The sequence below is a fragment of the Giraffa tippelskirchi genome, chromosome 5 (assembly GCF_054371585.1).
Source record: "Giraffa tippelskirchi isolate mGirTip1 chromosome 5, T2T-mGirTip1v1.2.pri, whole genome shotgun sequence".
Classification (NCBI taxonomy): Eukaryota; Metazoa; Chordata; class Mammalia; order Artiodactyla; family Giraffidae; genus Giraffa; species Giraffa tippelskirchi.
Window position 1 is genome coordinate 38,401,244 of NC_137279.1, and position 15,368 is coordinate 38,416,611.

The 15,368-nt window shown below is 43.1% G+C and overlaps 1 protein-coding gene across 3 annotated transcripts in view; it reads left to right on the forward strand.

The window, feature by feature from the left end:
* Positions 1–15,368, forward strand: part of TNFSF4 (TNF superfamily member 4) — a 134,872-nt gene that overhangs the window by 32,208 nt on the left and 87,296 nt on the right. Inside the window, exons 1-2 of one of the 3 annotated variants that reach the window (XR_014052669.1) lie at positions 10,945–11,130; positions 11,802–11,982. The exons of the other annotated variants lie outside the window; for them this stretch is intronic. The gene's annotated coding sequence lies outside the window, so the exon portion shown is untranslated. Of the gene's footprint in view, positions 1–10,944; positions 11,131–11,801; positions 11,983–15,368 lie in introns of those variants that run through there. 3 annotated transcript variants of the gene reach the window in all.

A 15,368-nucleotide genomic window follows, 5' to 3' on the forward strand; every position in this document is an offset into this window, starting at 1 on the left:
ATTGATGATGTTATACTAATTGACCTAAGTGAGCAAGAAGTATTATTAATAACAACTACTCTAGACTTACTGGTAAGACATTTGTATATCAGTATGTAGGAAATAAATCCAATAAATGTTCATGGACAGTCGACCTCCATGAAAATTCTAAGGGCCCAGTGGTGTGGGGCATGTCAAAATACTCCTAAGGTATTAAATAAAACATAAGTTTTTGCATCTTTCTCGTCCTAAAATCAAAAAGAGGCACAGTACTTAGTGAGTCTCTTTGGATTTTGAAGGCAGTATACTTCTCATCTGGATTTGTTTCACTGACCCATTTACTGAGTGACTCCAAAGGCTTCTAGTTTTTAATGGAGCCCAGAATAAGAGAAGGCTCTGCAACAAACCCAGGCTGCTTTGCAAGCTGCTTTACCACTTGGGCCATTTGATCCAGTGGATTCAATGATGCTTGAAGTGTCAGTGGCAGATAGGTATCCAGATTGGAGCTTTTGACAGGCTCCTAGGATCCCTGGGTCAGGAAGATCTCATGAGAAGGAAAGGGCAACCCACTCCAGTATTCTTGCCGGGGAGATCTCATGGGCAGGGGAGCCTGGTGGGCTGCAGTCCATGGGGTCACAAGAGTCAGACATGACTTAGCAACTCAACCACCATAGGTAAATTACAGCTAGTTCCTTAGGATTTTAAAGCAGAGCTGTACCGTCCTCTATGGATAACTTATTTCCTTTTGAGAAATAGACCTTGGCCTGCCACTTGGCCTTAGTAGAGACTGAACATTTAACCATGGGCTCTCAAGTTACCGAGCTGCCCACCATGAATCTGATCCACTGGGCTCCAAAGTGGGGTATGCACAGCAGCACTGAATCATTGAGTGGAAGTGGTATATATATATATATATACCGGTATATATACCGGTATATATATATACTGGTGTATATATATATACTGGGCCTGTGGAGGCCCTGAAGGCATAAGTTATATGAAGAAGTAGCCCACTTTTCCATGGTATCTACTCCTACTCCACTGCCTTCTCTTTCCCCGCCTACACATATAACCTCCTGGGGAGTTCCCTGTGATCAGTTGATGGAGAGTGAAAAGACAGGCCCGGTTTACAGATGGTTCTGTATGATACACAGGCAACATCGGAATGTGGACAGCTGTAGTATAGCTGCTTCTGAGAATTCCCTGAAGTGCCATGGTGAAGAGCAATCCTCTGAGCTGGCAGAACTCTGCTTAGTGTGTCTGGCTATGAACTTTACTTAGAAGGAGGAATGGCCAGATGTACAGTTATACACTGATTCATGGACTGTGACCAGTGGTTTGGCCGGATAGTCAGGGACTTGGAATAAACATGATTAAAAAATTGGTGATAAGGAAATTTGGGGGAAGGTATATGGATAGACCTCTCTCAGTGGGCAAAAGACATGAAGATATTTGTGTCCAGGCAAATGCTCATCAAAGGGTAACCTAAGCAGAGTTTTGTTTCATTTTTTTAAAATTATCAAGTGGATTAATGGTGACCTCCTCCAAGAGGGCTTATGCCACAACCAGGTATGCTGCACCCAGAGCCCATGCCACAGCCACCGATGACCCATACCTCCACGGGACATACTCAAACACTCAAAGGCAGGTCTGGCTCAGTCTCTGTGGGGTCTCCTGGTGCGCACAATTTTTGTTTGAGCCCTCCGAGCGTCTCTGATGGGTATGGGGTTTGATTCTAAACACGATTTCGCCCCTCCTATCATCTTGCTGGGGCTTCTCCTTTGTCCTTGGACGTGGACTATCTTTTTTTGGTGGGATCCAGCATTCTCCTGTCGATGGTTGTTCAGTGAAAAGACTCTTGTTTGTGGGGAAACAGGAGTTTCTGGGTTGTTATGGGGAAACAGACTCTTGGAGAGCACAAACAAAACGTTGTGTGCACCAGGACCCAGGAGAAAGGAGCAGTGACCCCACAAGAGACTGACTCAGAGTTGCCTGTGAGTGTCCAGGAGTCTCTGGTGGAGGCGTGGGTCAACAGTGGCCTGCTGCAGGATTGGGGGCACTGAGTGCAGCAGTGTGTGCACAGGACCTTTTGAAGGAGATTGCCACTTTTCTTCATTACCTCTACCATAGTTTGGTCTTATTAGGTCAAACAACAGGGAGGAAACACAGCCCCACCTGTCAATAGAAAATTGGATTAAAGATTTACTGAGCATGGTCCAGTGCATCAGAACAAGACCCAGTTTCCCCCACAGTCAGTCTCTCCCATCTGGAAGCTTCCATAAGCCTCTATTCCTTATCCCTCAGAGGGCAGACAGAATGAAAACCGCAATGACAGGAAACTAATCAAACTGATCACATGGACCACAGCCTTGTCTAACTCAATGAAACTAGGGCTACCCAAGACAGATGGGTCATGGTGGAGAGTTCTGACAAAATGTGGTCCACTGGAGAAGGGAATGGCAAACCAGTATTGTTGCTTTGAAAACCCCAGGAGCAGTGTGAAAAGGGAAAAAGATATGATACTGAAAGATACGATACTGGAAGATGAACTCCTGAGGTCCTTGGGTGCCCAAAATGCTACTGGAGAAGAGTGGAGAAATTATTCCAGAGAGAATGAAGAGACGGAGCCAAAGTAAAAATGACACCCAGTTGTGGATGTGACTGGTGATGGAAGTAAAGTCTGATGCTGTAAAGAGCCATATTGCATAGGAACCCGGAACATTAGGTCCATGAATCAAGGTAAATTGGAAGTAGTCAAACAGGAGATGGCAAGAGTGAACATCGACATTTTAGGAATCAGTGAACTAAAATGGACTGGAATGGATGAATTTAACTCAGATGGCCATTTTATCTACCACTGTGGGCAAGAATCCCTTAGAAGAAGTGGAGTAGCCTTCATAGTCAACAAAAGAATCTGAAATGCAGTTCTTGGGTACAGTCTCAAAAATGACAGAATGATCTCTCTTCATTTCCAAGGCAAACCATTCACTATCACAGTAATCCAAGTCTATGCCCCAACCAGTCATGCTGAAGAAGATGAACTGTTCTATGAAGACATACAGGACCTTCTAGAACTAACACCCCCAAAAGATGTCCTTTTCAGTATAGGGGACTAGAAAGCAAAAGAAGAAAGTCAAGAGATACCTGGAGTAACAGGCGAATTTGGCCTTGGAGTACAAAATGAAGCAGGGCAAAAGCTAACAGAATTTTGCCAAGAAATGCATTGGTCATAGCAAACATCCTCTTCCAACAACACAAAAGAAGACCCTACACATGGACATCACCAGATGGTCAATACTGAAATCAGATTGATTATATTCTTTGCAGCCAAAGATGGAGAAGCTCTACACAGTCAGCAAAATCAAGAGTGGGAGCTGACTGTGGCTCAGATAATGAACTCCTTGTTGCCAAATTCAGACTTAAATCGAAGAAAGTAGGGAAAACCAATAGACTATTCAGATATGACCTAAATCAGATCCCTTACGATTATCCAGTGGAAGCGACAGATAGATTCAGGGCATTAGATCTGATAGAGTGCCTGAAGAGCTATGGACAGAGCTTCATGACATTGTATAGGAGGCAGTGATCCAGACCATCCCCAAGAAAAAGAAATGCAAAAAGGCAAAATGGTTGTCTGAGGAGGCTTTACAAATAGCTGAAAGAAGAAGAGAAGTGAAAGGCAAAGGAGAAAAGGAAAGATATAGTCATCTGAATACAGAGTTCCAAAGAATAGCAAGGAGAGATAAGAAAGCCTTCCCAAGTGATCAGTGCAAAGAAATAAAGGAAAACAAAAGAATGGGAAAGACTAAAGATCTCTTCAAGAAAATTAGAGATACCAAGGAAACATTTCATGCAAAGATGGGCACAATAAAGGATAGAAATGGTATGGATCTAACAAAAGAAGAAGATATTAAGAAGAGGTGGTGAGAATACACAGAATAACTATACAAAAAAGACCTTCATGACCCAGATAACCACGATGGTGTGATCACTAACTTAGAGCCAGACATTCTGGAATGTGAAGTCAAGTGGGCCTTAGGAAGCATCACTATGAACAAAGCTAGTGAATGTGATGGAATTCTAGTTGAACTATTTCAAGTCCAAAAGATGATGATGCTGTGAAAGTGCTGCACACAGTATGTCAGCAAATTTGGAAAACTCAGCAGTGGCCACAGGACTGGAAAAGGTCAGTTTTCATTCCAGTCCCAAATAAAGGTAATGCCAAAGAATGTTCAAACTACCACGCAGTTGCACTCATCTCACAAGCTAGCCGAGGAATGCTCAAAATTCTCCAAGTCAGGCTTCAACAGTACATGAATCGTGAATTTCCAGATGTTCAAGCTGGATGTAGAAAAGGCGGAGGTACCAGAGATCAAATTGCCAACATCCGTTGGATTATTGAAAAAGCAAGAGAGTGCCAGAAAAACATCTATTTCTGCTTTATTGACTACTCTAAAACCTTTCACTGTGTGGATAACAACAAACTGGAAAATTCTTCAAGAGATGGGAATACCAGACCACCTTACCTTCCTCCTGAGAAATCTGTACACAGGTCAAGAAGCAACAGTTAGAACTGGACATGGAACAACAGACTGGTTCCAAATTGGGAAAGGAGTACGTCAAGGCTGTATATTGTCACCCTGCTTATTTAACTTATATGCAGAGTACGTCATGTGAAATGCTGGGCTGGATGAAGCACAAGCTGGAATCAAGATTGCGGGGAGAAATATCATCAACCTCAGATATGCAGATGACACCATCCTTATGGCAGAAAGTGAAGAAGAACTAAAGAGCCTCTTGATGAAAGTGAAAGCGGAGAGTGAAAAAGCTGGCTTAAAACTCGACATTCAAGAAAGTAAGATCACGGCATCTGGTCCCATCACCTCATGGCAAATAGATGGGGAAACATTGGAAACAGTGAGATACTTTAGTTTTTTGGGCTGAAAAATCACTGTATATGGTGATTGCAGCCATGAAATTAAAAGACGCTTGCTCCTTAGAAGAAAAGCTATGACCAACCTAGACAGCATATTAGAAAGCAGAGACATTACTTTACCAACAGAGGTCCATCTAGTCAAAGCTATGGTTTTTCCAGTAGTCATGTATGGATGTGAGAGTTGGACTGTAAAGAAAGCTGAGTGCCAAAGAATTGATGCTTTTGAACTGTGGTGTTAGAGAAGACTCTTGAGAGTCCCTTGAGCTGCAAGAGATCCAACCAGTCAATCTTAAAGGAAATTGGTCCTGAATATTCATTGGAAGGACTGATTCTGAAGCTGAAACTCCAGTACTTGGGCCACCTGATGCGAAGAGCTGACTCATTAGAAAAGACCCTGATGCTGGGAAAGATTGAAGGTGGGAGGAGAAGGGGACGACAGAGGATAAGATGGTTGGATGGCATCACTGACTCGATGGACATGAGTTTGAGCAAGCTCCGGGAGTTGGTGATGGACAGGGGAGCCTGGCGTGCTATAGTTGATGGGGTTGCAAAGAGTCGGACACGACTGAGTGACTGAAGTGACTGAACTGATGGACTTAACATTCCAGGTTCCTGTGCAGTATTGCTGTTCACAGTATCAGACTTTACTTCCATCACCAGTCACATCCACAACTGGGCATTGTTTTTGCTTTGGCTCTGTTTCTTCATCCTTTTGGAGTTATTTCTGCAGTCTTCTCCACTAGCATTTCAGGCACCTAACCACCTGGGAAGTTCACCTTTCAGTGTCATATCTTTTTGCCTTTTCATACTGTTCATGGGGTTCTCAAGGAAACAATACTGAAGTGGTTTGCCATTCCCTTCTCCAGTGGACCACATTTTGTCAGAACTCTCCACCACAACCCGTCTGTCTTGGGTGGCCCTACATGGCATGGCCCATAGTTTCATTGAGTTAGACGAGGCTGTGGTCCATGTGATCAGTTTGATTAGTTTTCTGGGGTTGTGGTTTTCATTCTCTCTGCCCTCTGATGGAGAAGGATAAGAGATGTATGGAAGGTTCCTGATGGGAGAGACTGACTGTGGGGGAAACTGGGTCTTGTTCTGATGGGTGGGACCATGCTCAGTAAATCCTTAATCCAGTAATCTGTTGATGGGGGGACACTTTGTCCCCTCCCTGTTATTTGACCTGAGACCGAACTATGGTGAAGGTAATGAAGAAAATGGTGATCTCCTTCAAAAGGTCCCATGCACGCATTGCTGCACTCATTGCCCCCAACCCTGCAGCAGGCCACTGCCGACTGCCGCCTCCGCCAGAGACCCCTGGACGCTCACAGGCAGGCATGGGTCAGTCTCTTGTGGGGTCACTGCTCCTTTCTCCTGGGTCCTGGTGTACACAAGGTTTTGTTTGTGCCCTCCAAGAGTCTGTTTTCCCAGTCCTATGTAAGTTCTGGCGGCTCTGTGGTGTGGTTAATGGCGACCACCTCCAAGAGGGCTTATACCACAACCAGGTATGGTGTACTCAGAGCCCCTGCCCCTCTGGCAGGCCACTGCTGACCCATACCTCTGCAGGAGACACTCAAATCCTCAAAGGCAGGTCTGGCTCAGTCTCTGTGGGGTCTCCTGGTGCACACAAGCTTTTGTTTGAGCCCTTCGAGCATCTCTGGTGGGTATGGGGTTTGATTCTAAATGTGATTTTGTCCCCTCCTACCATCTTGATGGGGCTTCTCCTTTGCCCTTGAACATGGGGTATCTTTTTTTGATGGGCTCCAAGATTCTTCTATCAATGGTTTTTCAGCAGTGAGTTGTAATTTTGGAGTTTTCTCAGGAGAAGAGTGCATGTCCTTCTTCTCTACCATCTTAGTCTTAACAAAAGCCTTAACTTAGTCTTAACAAAAGTCACCCTGCTTATTTAACTTATGTGCAGCATACATCATGCAATAGGCCGGGCTGGATGAACCACAAACTGGAATCAAGATTGTCGGGAGAAATATCAATAACCTCAGATATGCAGATGACATCACCCTTACGGCAGAAAGTGAAGAAGTACTAAAGAGCCTCTTGATGAAAGTGAAAGAGGAGAGTGAAAAAGTTGGCTTAAAACTCAACATTCAGAAAACTAAGATCATGGCAGCTGATCCCATCACTTCATGGCAAATAGATGGGGAAACAATGGAAACAGTGACAGACTTTTTTTGGGGCTGAAAAATCACTGCAGATGGTAACTGCAGCCATGAAATTGCAAGATGCTTGCTCCTTGGAAGAAAAGCTATGACCAACCTAGATAGCATATTAAAAAGCAGAGACATTACTTTGCTGACAAACATTTGTCTAGTCAGAGCTATGGTTTTTCCCATAGTCATGTATGGATGTGAGAGTTGGACTGTAAAGAAAGCTGAGCGCCAGAGAATTGATGCTTTTGAACTATGGTGTTGGAGAAGACTCTTGAGAATCCCTTGGACTGCAAGGAGATCCAACCAGTAAATCTTAAAGGAAATTGGTCCTGTATTATTTGTTGGAAGGACTGATTCTGAAGCTGAAACTCCAATACTTTGGCCACATGATGCAAAGAACTGACTGATTGGAATAGACCCTGATGCTGGGAAAGATTGAAGGCAGGAGGAGAATGGGATAATAGAGCATGAGATGGTTGGATGACATCACCAACCCGGTGGACACGAGTTTGAGCAAGCTCTGGGAGTTTGTGATGGACAGGGATGCCTTGTGTGTTGCAGTCCATAGCGTTGGAAAGAGTCAGACATGACTGAGTGACTGAACTGAACTGATCAAGTGGATGTGTGTGTGTGTTAGTCTCTCAGTTGCGTCCGACTCTTTGTGACCCCTTGGACTGTAGCCCTCCAGGCTCTTCTGTCCATGAAATTTACCATGCATAAATACTGGAGTTGGTTGCCATTCCTTTCTCCAGGGGATCTTCCCCATTCAGGGATTGAACCTGTGTCTCCTGCATTGCAGGCAGATTCTTTACTGTTTGAGCCACCAGGGAAGTCCCTATCAAGTGGATAGGATGACCCATTCTGTGAATAACCATCAGCCTCTTTCCCTTGCCAGTCTTGTCATCTTTCAATTGACTTACGAACAGTGTGGTCATGGTGGCAGGTTGAAGGTAATGCGTAGCTCAGCAGCATAGACTTTTACTCACCAGATACGACTTGGCTATGGTCACACCTAACTACAGTGGCCAACACTGAGTCCCTATACAACACAGTTCCCCAGTTATAATTGGGCCTCTCTCATCATGCAAAGGGTCATGTTTTGTTCTTATTAGAATAGACACTTACTGTGGATATGGATTTGGCTTTCCTGCACACAATGATTCTGCCTAAATTGTCATCTGTGGAATTACAGAATGCCTATCCATTGTCCTGGTATTCCACACAGTATTACTTTTGTTCAAGAAACTCATTTCACAGAAAATTTCACAGAATATTAATTGTGACAATGGGCCCATGTTTATGACATTCAGTACTCTTTAACATGTTCCTCACTATCCTGAAGTAGCTGGCTTGAGAGAATGGTGGAATGGCCTTTTTAAGAACTAGCTATATAGCACTAGCTAGGTATATAATAATTCCTTGGTAGGCTGGGGTAAGGTTCTACAGAAGATTATATATGATCTGAATCTGATATATGATGCTGTTTCTTCCACAACCAGGTTTCACAGTCCAGGAATCAAGGGGTGGATATGGGAGTGCCATTACTATTACCACAGAATGGTCCTTTTTTTTCCTGACATTTTTGTTCCTCAAAGGGTAGGAGAGAGAGAGAGATCTAGATTCAAAGCATGTATACATTGTTGCAATCCCCCATTCAGACCATGTGTGCATTGTTGTACTCATTTAATGGAGGAGGTGGCTACCCCAAGTGAGTGCACCAGGAAACCTACTCAGTGATTCCAAATACCTTCTGGAAATGTGGTTCTTCTGATAGGTATTGACATATACTGCTTTAATGTACCCCCAAATTGCCATAATAATTTCCAGAGGGGCCCTGCCCCATGTGAGCATCCCTTAATAGCCAAGTTTTCCATTTCTTTTCTGCCTGACCATTTAGTCAGGCCACTGATAACAACTGGTGGGGTTCAGGGCAGATTGCCCAAGATGCACCTCCTGGCATGTGGATTATTTTAAGCTGAAAACAAGCAAGGCCAATAAGACTCAGGAAGAATCTTTGAGCTTCTTCCTCCTCACTGCCTAAAAGAGTTTGAAATAGAAGGACTATTCCAGGAGGGAGCTATTAGTATAAACAACTATAGAAAAGTATGAACTAGGTGTGATAGACAGGAGGAACCTAGCAAGGCCTGTTTGGTCAGCGTTCTCTCTCTGCCCCATTGTCTCCATCAGCTCAGCAAATATTTGTTTACCAAACATTAACTCTGTTAATCTTCCCATGAATTACCTTATTTCCCTTTGAAGTCCCAAATCCCTGGTCCTTCGACTTAGTCCGTAGTATATACACCTCATCTTGCTTTACTGTCTTTGGAATTCTTCATGCTATTTGGGTTCACTTATATATATATATGTATACACACACACACACACACACACACACACATAATAAATTTGACTTTCTCCTGTTAACCTGCCTTATGTCATTTTAATTGCCAGCCAAAAGAACTAAGAGGGAAAAGGGGAAATTCTCTCCCCCACAGTTGGTGGAGTCAGGGGAGTACTTCACTAGCTGGCAGAATCTGGCTGAGAAACTGCTTCCCCCTGAAGACTGGTACGGAGAAAGAGATCTTGTGGCATCTGACAAGAGCTGGCAGAAGGTAAAATCTCTTACTGTGTCAGTCTCCCATATTTTCAGTCTGCAAGGTCTGATAGGATGAAAGTGGTGAGGATCTTCTTTCTCTCTCTAAATTTAGATTAGCAGTGGAAATATTTGTGGAGCTAGTTCCTTGGATTCAGCAACTCTTTGGAAATTTGGTAGCACACTCTTTGTTGGTTGACGTTTTCCTCTAAGAGATAGTCACTTTCTTCCTTTATCTCTGTCTATTGTGTCATTTGTCATAAGAAGGAAATTCCGTAGGGTAGGATGCAGGCATAGGTTCTACAAGCCTATTGTCTGGACTAGCCCTGAAGTCTGGTGAGTTTGTTGATCTCACCAGACTGGCATCTATTTAGACAAACTTTGCTGTGGATTAATATATACGTGAAGTAAAAGCTATGCTAAGGGATATCTTGGAAGTCAGAGCTACACACTGGTGGTCACAAATTGAGCATTTGACAGTCACTAGGGTATTCACCTGAGTATTGATTGGAAAAGACCCTGATGCTGGAAAAGATTGAAGGCAAAAGGAGAAGATGGCAGAGGATGAGATGGTTAGATAGCATCACTGACTCAGTGGACATGAGTTTGAGCAAACTCTGGGAAATAGTGAAGGACAGGGAAGCCTTGTGTGCTGCAGTCCATGGGGACACAAGAGTCAGACTTGATTTAGTGACTGAACAGCAACAACAACAAAGAAGGCACTGCCTCAAGAAGGCATCCATGAAAGATAAGTTGGTCAAGGTATGGGTTAGATGGTTTACCCACCAAGTTCAAGAAAATGACCATGTAGTGAGATACTCTGTAAAACACCACACACTCCCCTACCCCGCTACTCATTCCTCTTAAGCATTAGTGTAGCTCCAAAAATCCCAGTGCTTGGCTAGATCTGTTAATGTGCATGGAAGGAAAAAACAAAAAACAGATGAGGTTTTTCCTTCTGTCTTGTTGTATGTCCCAAAGAGCTTGGTGTGAGAAAACCAAGGGAAAACCCTCTCTCGTCTCTTCCATCTGGTAGGTGAATTTAGTGGGGTGCAACTGGTGGCCAGTTGAGTAGATTGGGGTTTGGGACATGAAATTACAAGCAGCACTCTTTGCCAGCTATCCCATTCCTCAGGGCAGTGTGTCATAGGGGACCTAGTCCATAAGGGCCTCTGTTGTGTCAGCCTTTGTTGCTTGTTAGTGTTGGCATTGTCCATTCCAGTAGAATCTTCCTGGTGCCATAAATTAGTTGGTTTGTGACTAGAGATGCCCCACATTTTTGTGGGAGACCAGAGACACCGTTTTCATTACACCATACTTAATGCCTGTGCAACAAAAGTTTTTACTTCCTTAGACTGTTTTGGGGAGTGAACCCTTGGATCATGGTGACTACATCGTCTGTGTTCCCACCAGGGATAGCTCCTGTGTCCATGGTAAAATTTATTCTAAGCCTGGTAGGTACTTCTCAGACTTTCCATAAGTAGGCTTATTGGATTGAGTCACTATTGGGCTAAGTATAGTAATGAAGATCTTGTTCATCGATGGCCAGATAACAGATCTTTTGAATTGGAAAATCTTTTATATGTGAAAAAATTTTTAGAGAGCTTTCGATCCTCACAGCTGCCTTATTGGTATTTATGTCCTCACAGTTGCCTTATTGGTATTTATGGGAAGATCAGATTGAAAACCCAAATAAGTAGAATGGTTAGCCTCAGGGAATCTTAATAAAATGAAAGAACAAAATTCAGAATAAAAATTAAAAGCCAAATATCATATAAATTCCCCCTTTCTTCCCCCCTGAACTCTCCTATATCCCCACCTTCCTATTCCTGACCCTCAGGAAGATCTGGATCTCTAGTTTCCTGTATCTTACTTCAAAACTTAAGCCATTTCCCTTGGATCCTAAGACTCTGGCTTCTCCAGAAAACATCCAGTTGCCTATTTTAACTTTCTTTTTTTTTTTTTTAAGAAGACTTTAGAGAGGGCACTCAGGTGTGACCTCCAGGATACGGGTATACAGGTCACTTGTGTAAATGCTAATAGCCAGGAAGTCACTTTTGTAGATACAACCAGGAAGGCAGGAAGACTCATTTTACTGTCCCTTATGACTCTTAATACTTCCCAGGGTTCTATAAAGCAGGCTCTGCTAGCTCCAGAAATTCATGTACAGTGTCCCTTCCTGATGTATCCAAGACCCCTGCAGCAGAGGATTCACGTCCCTTGAACAGAAGCCGATCTTTTACATTGTAAAATGATCTTATCTCCACTGTCAGAAGAGCCTACAAAATTCAGAGAGATTCAGAAAGGTTAGTGGCTATTCTTAAACTCACTCACAGAGACTTTGACTCAACCTCAATTGGAAAAAAAAAGAAAAAAAACCACAACATAAAACTTTAAAATTATGTTTTATTCGGGAACATTACTGAGGACTATAGCCTGGGATGGTGGCCTCTCAGGTAGCTCTGAGGTACTGTTGCATAGAGGTAGTGAAGGTGCCAGGATGTATAAAAGTTTTTGCATGGGGAAAAATGATTATTGCTAATTACAAATAACAGACATCTAAAGTCGATGATTTTAGTGCTTTTCTGTGTATGGGAAGATGCAGGAATCTGGGCTTACTGAAATTATTCTTTTGATATGCACCTTGGCTATCTAGGACCAGTATCCTGGTTTTTTTCCCATCCTGAATCCTCTCTGGTGCACCTTGGGGAGGGCTGCTTCATGGCTCATGGCTTTATGGTTGCAACATTCTTTGTTTACTGAAATAACAGGTGACATTCTTTGTCTACACTGCCTCCTTTTAGTCATAAATTCAACCAATGTTTGGGAGGTAGTTCAAGACTAATTTTGTCCCACAGTGCCAGGAAGGCTCATTTCTAGATCAATGGAAGATTCTCTTGATAGGTGACTCAGTGTGCTAATTTTTGAATTAGACCCTGTGGATAAGCTAAAATTCTCTGAATTACCTCTCTTACTGACTGTTGCTGCTGCTGCTAAGTCGCTTCAGTCGTGTCCGACTCTGTATGACCCCATAGATGGCAGCCCAACAGGCTCCCCTATCCCTGGGATTCTCCAGGCAAGAATACTGAAGTGGGTTGCCATTTCCTTCTCCAATGCATGAAAGTGAAAAGTGAAAGTGAAGTTGCTCAGTCGTGTCCGACTCATAGTGACCCCATGGACTGCAGCCTACCAGGCTCCTCCGTCCATGGGATTTTCCAGGCAAGAGTACTGGAGTGGGGTGCCATTGCCTTCTCTGCTTTTACTGACTAGTGTCTTGTAATCCAGGAAATGTTTTCCCTTGTTGCTTCATCCCATATCTAGAGTTGTACTACTACCATTATTCTGTGTAGTGTTATATATATGATCAGCTGCCTCAAAATGGTTAGCCCTAACTAATTTTGTCAGAGGCCTGATTATTCATTGGTAATGCAAGAGACAATAATCTTATGACACAGGATATAAGTAATACAGCTAGTAACATTAATAAAGTTCAAAAGTAGGGATTTAAGCCATGAGCCTCCAGAATCAAACCAGCTCCCTAGGAGATCACCAAGACTAGGAAGTGAATCTCTTAAGGCAGGAATCTGATTTTTCATGCAAGTCATTAGATGCCTTATATTGGAGGATTTGTGTGGTGTGAAACACAGGATTCAATTTGAATTTCGTATGTCTCCTATATATGTCTCCTACAGTGTGAACTTGAAAAGACGTGAACGTGTGTTCCCATGTCCAGTCATGTGAACTAGTTCACGTGTCTGGTGTACACTGTCTTGTGTGTGCATCCTCTACAAGTTCTTGTGCTTTTGGGTACTTTACTGTGTAGAGTACAGCAGTACAGTATCTTTATGTCAAGCCCAGGATGTCTGAAAACAAGCATAAAAGCAGTGGTGATGTAGCTGGTACTGCTAAGAAGCACCAGGTGATAATGATGGAAATAATTGAAAAAAAAAAAAGTGAAAATAATTGAGAGTGGACTAAAGTGAAAAGATGTACTGTACTACTGTACTTTTCAAGGTACTGTAACATTAAAAATGTTTTATTCTTTGTTTATTTTTTATGTGAAAAGTATTATAAACTATAGTACTATTTAGATAATTATGTTAGTTGTGTATTTAGGCTAACTTTGTTGGACTTAACAAACAAATTGGACTTAGGAGTGCACTCTCAGAATGGAACTCATGTGTGAGGGGACTTACCATATAGTATAGGTGCCTCTTTGAGATGCTGTAAGAATATTGAGGGCAAAGCGATTTTGTAGCACAGTTTTCCTCCTCTTCATAGAGATCTCAGAATTCACTTGGCTAATAGTCTGGTTACTACCATTTAAGGCCTTTTGGGTGAATGCTGTCAAGGCTTTGCTGTGGACAAGTACATCTTCCAGGCCTATTGAATGCACAAAAATATCTCCTAAATGATCACACCAGTCAAATACAGATCTGTTTGTCTATTGAGTTCATATTAATGGGAAATTTTTTGAGGTCATGTCTGAATTGGCATGCAGGTGGCCTTGAGCCCAAAGGAATCCTAAAATATATCTTTCTATCCACCCTGGCTGAAGCCAGGGCCATACGTTGGCGCCACAAAGCCATTAAGTTCCAGTGGGTGCAACCCCGTGTATTTCTGGTTACCTGACCCAATCTGTTCTATGCCAATTGCTATGTTTAAGGGAAATGATGTATTGGAATTTTTCATAAGGCACTCAGCCTAATTTTCTAGTCTTATTAGGCTAATTATCTTTAGAATGATTTAATTGTTCCCAACATAGAGAGGCCTTTAAACTTAAATGACCATAGTCTGGTGTTAGCTATATAAATCCATCCCATAACTCCATGAGGAAGTTCCCCTCCTAATAAAGGGCTTCCTAGGTAGGTCAGGGGTAAAGAATCCACCTGCCAATGCAGGAGATCCAGGAGACGTGGATTCAATCCCTGGGTTGGGAAGATCCACTGGAAGAAGAAATGGCAACCCACTGCAGTATTCTTGCCTGAAAAAAATCTCGTGGACAGAGGAGACTGGTGGGCTATAGTCCATGGGGTTGCAATGAGTCAGACTCGACTGAGCACAGCACAGTACAATCCTCCTAATAATTGGAAAGTTATGTTTTCTGTTTGCGTGTTCTCATTCAGCTTGAATAACTTTAAAGGAAAACTCATATTTATGACCAGAATCAGAATAAGTGTTTGATGGGCCAAGTGAGGGGGTCCCATCTAGTATGAGCAGTAGTGGTCTGGATAGTGCTTTAATTTCTTTCTTTTAAAGTAATTTTTCTAAGGGCTGTCCAATCAGAGCCTTGGAGAGAAGAAACCCACAAATGTAAACCAGAGATAATGGATGTAGGTTCAGTTCAGTTCAGTTCAGTTCAGTCGCTCAGTCGTGTCTGACTCTTTGCGACCCCATGAATTGCAGCACGCCAGGCCTCTCTGTCCATCACCAACTCCCGGAGTCTACCCAAACCCATGTCCATCGAGTCGGTGATGCCATCCAACCATCTCATCCTCTGTCGTCCCCTTCTCCTCCCGCCCCCAATCCTACCCAGCATTAGGGTCTTTTCCAATGAGTCAACCCTTCGCATGAGGTGCCCAAAGTATTGGAGTTTCAGCTTCAGCATCAGACCTTCCAATGAACACCCAGGATTGATCTCTTTTAGGATGGATTGATTGGATCTCCTTGCAGTCCAAGGGACTCTCAAGAG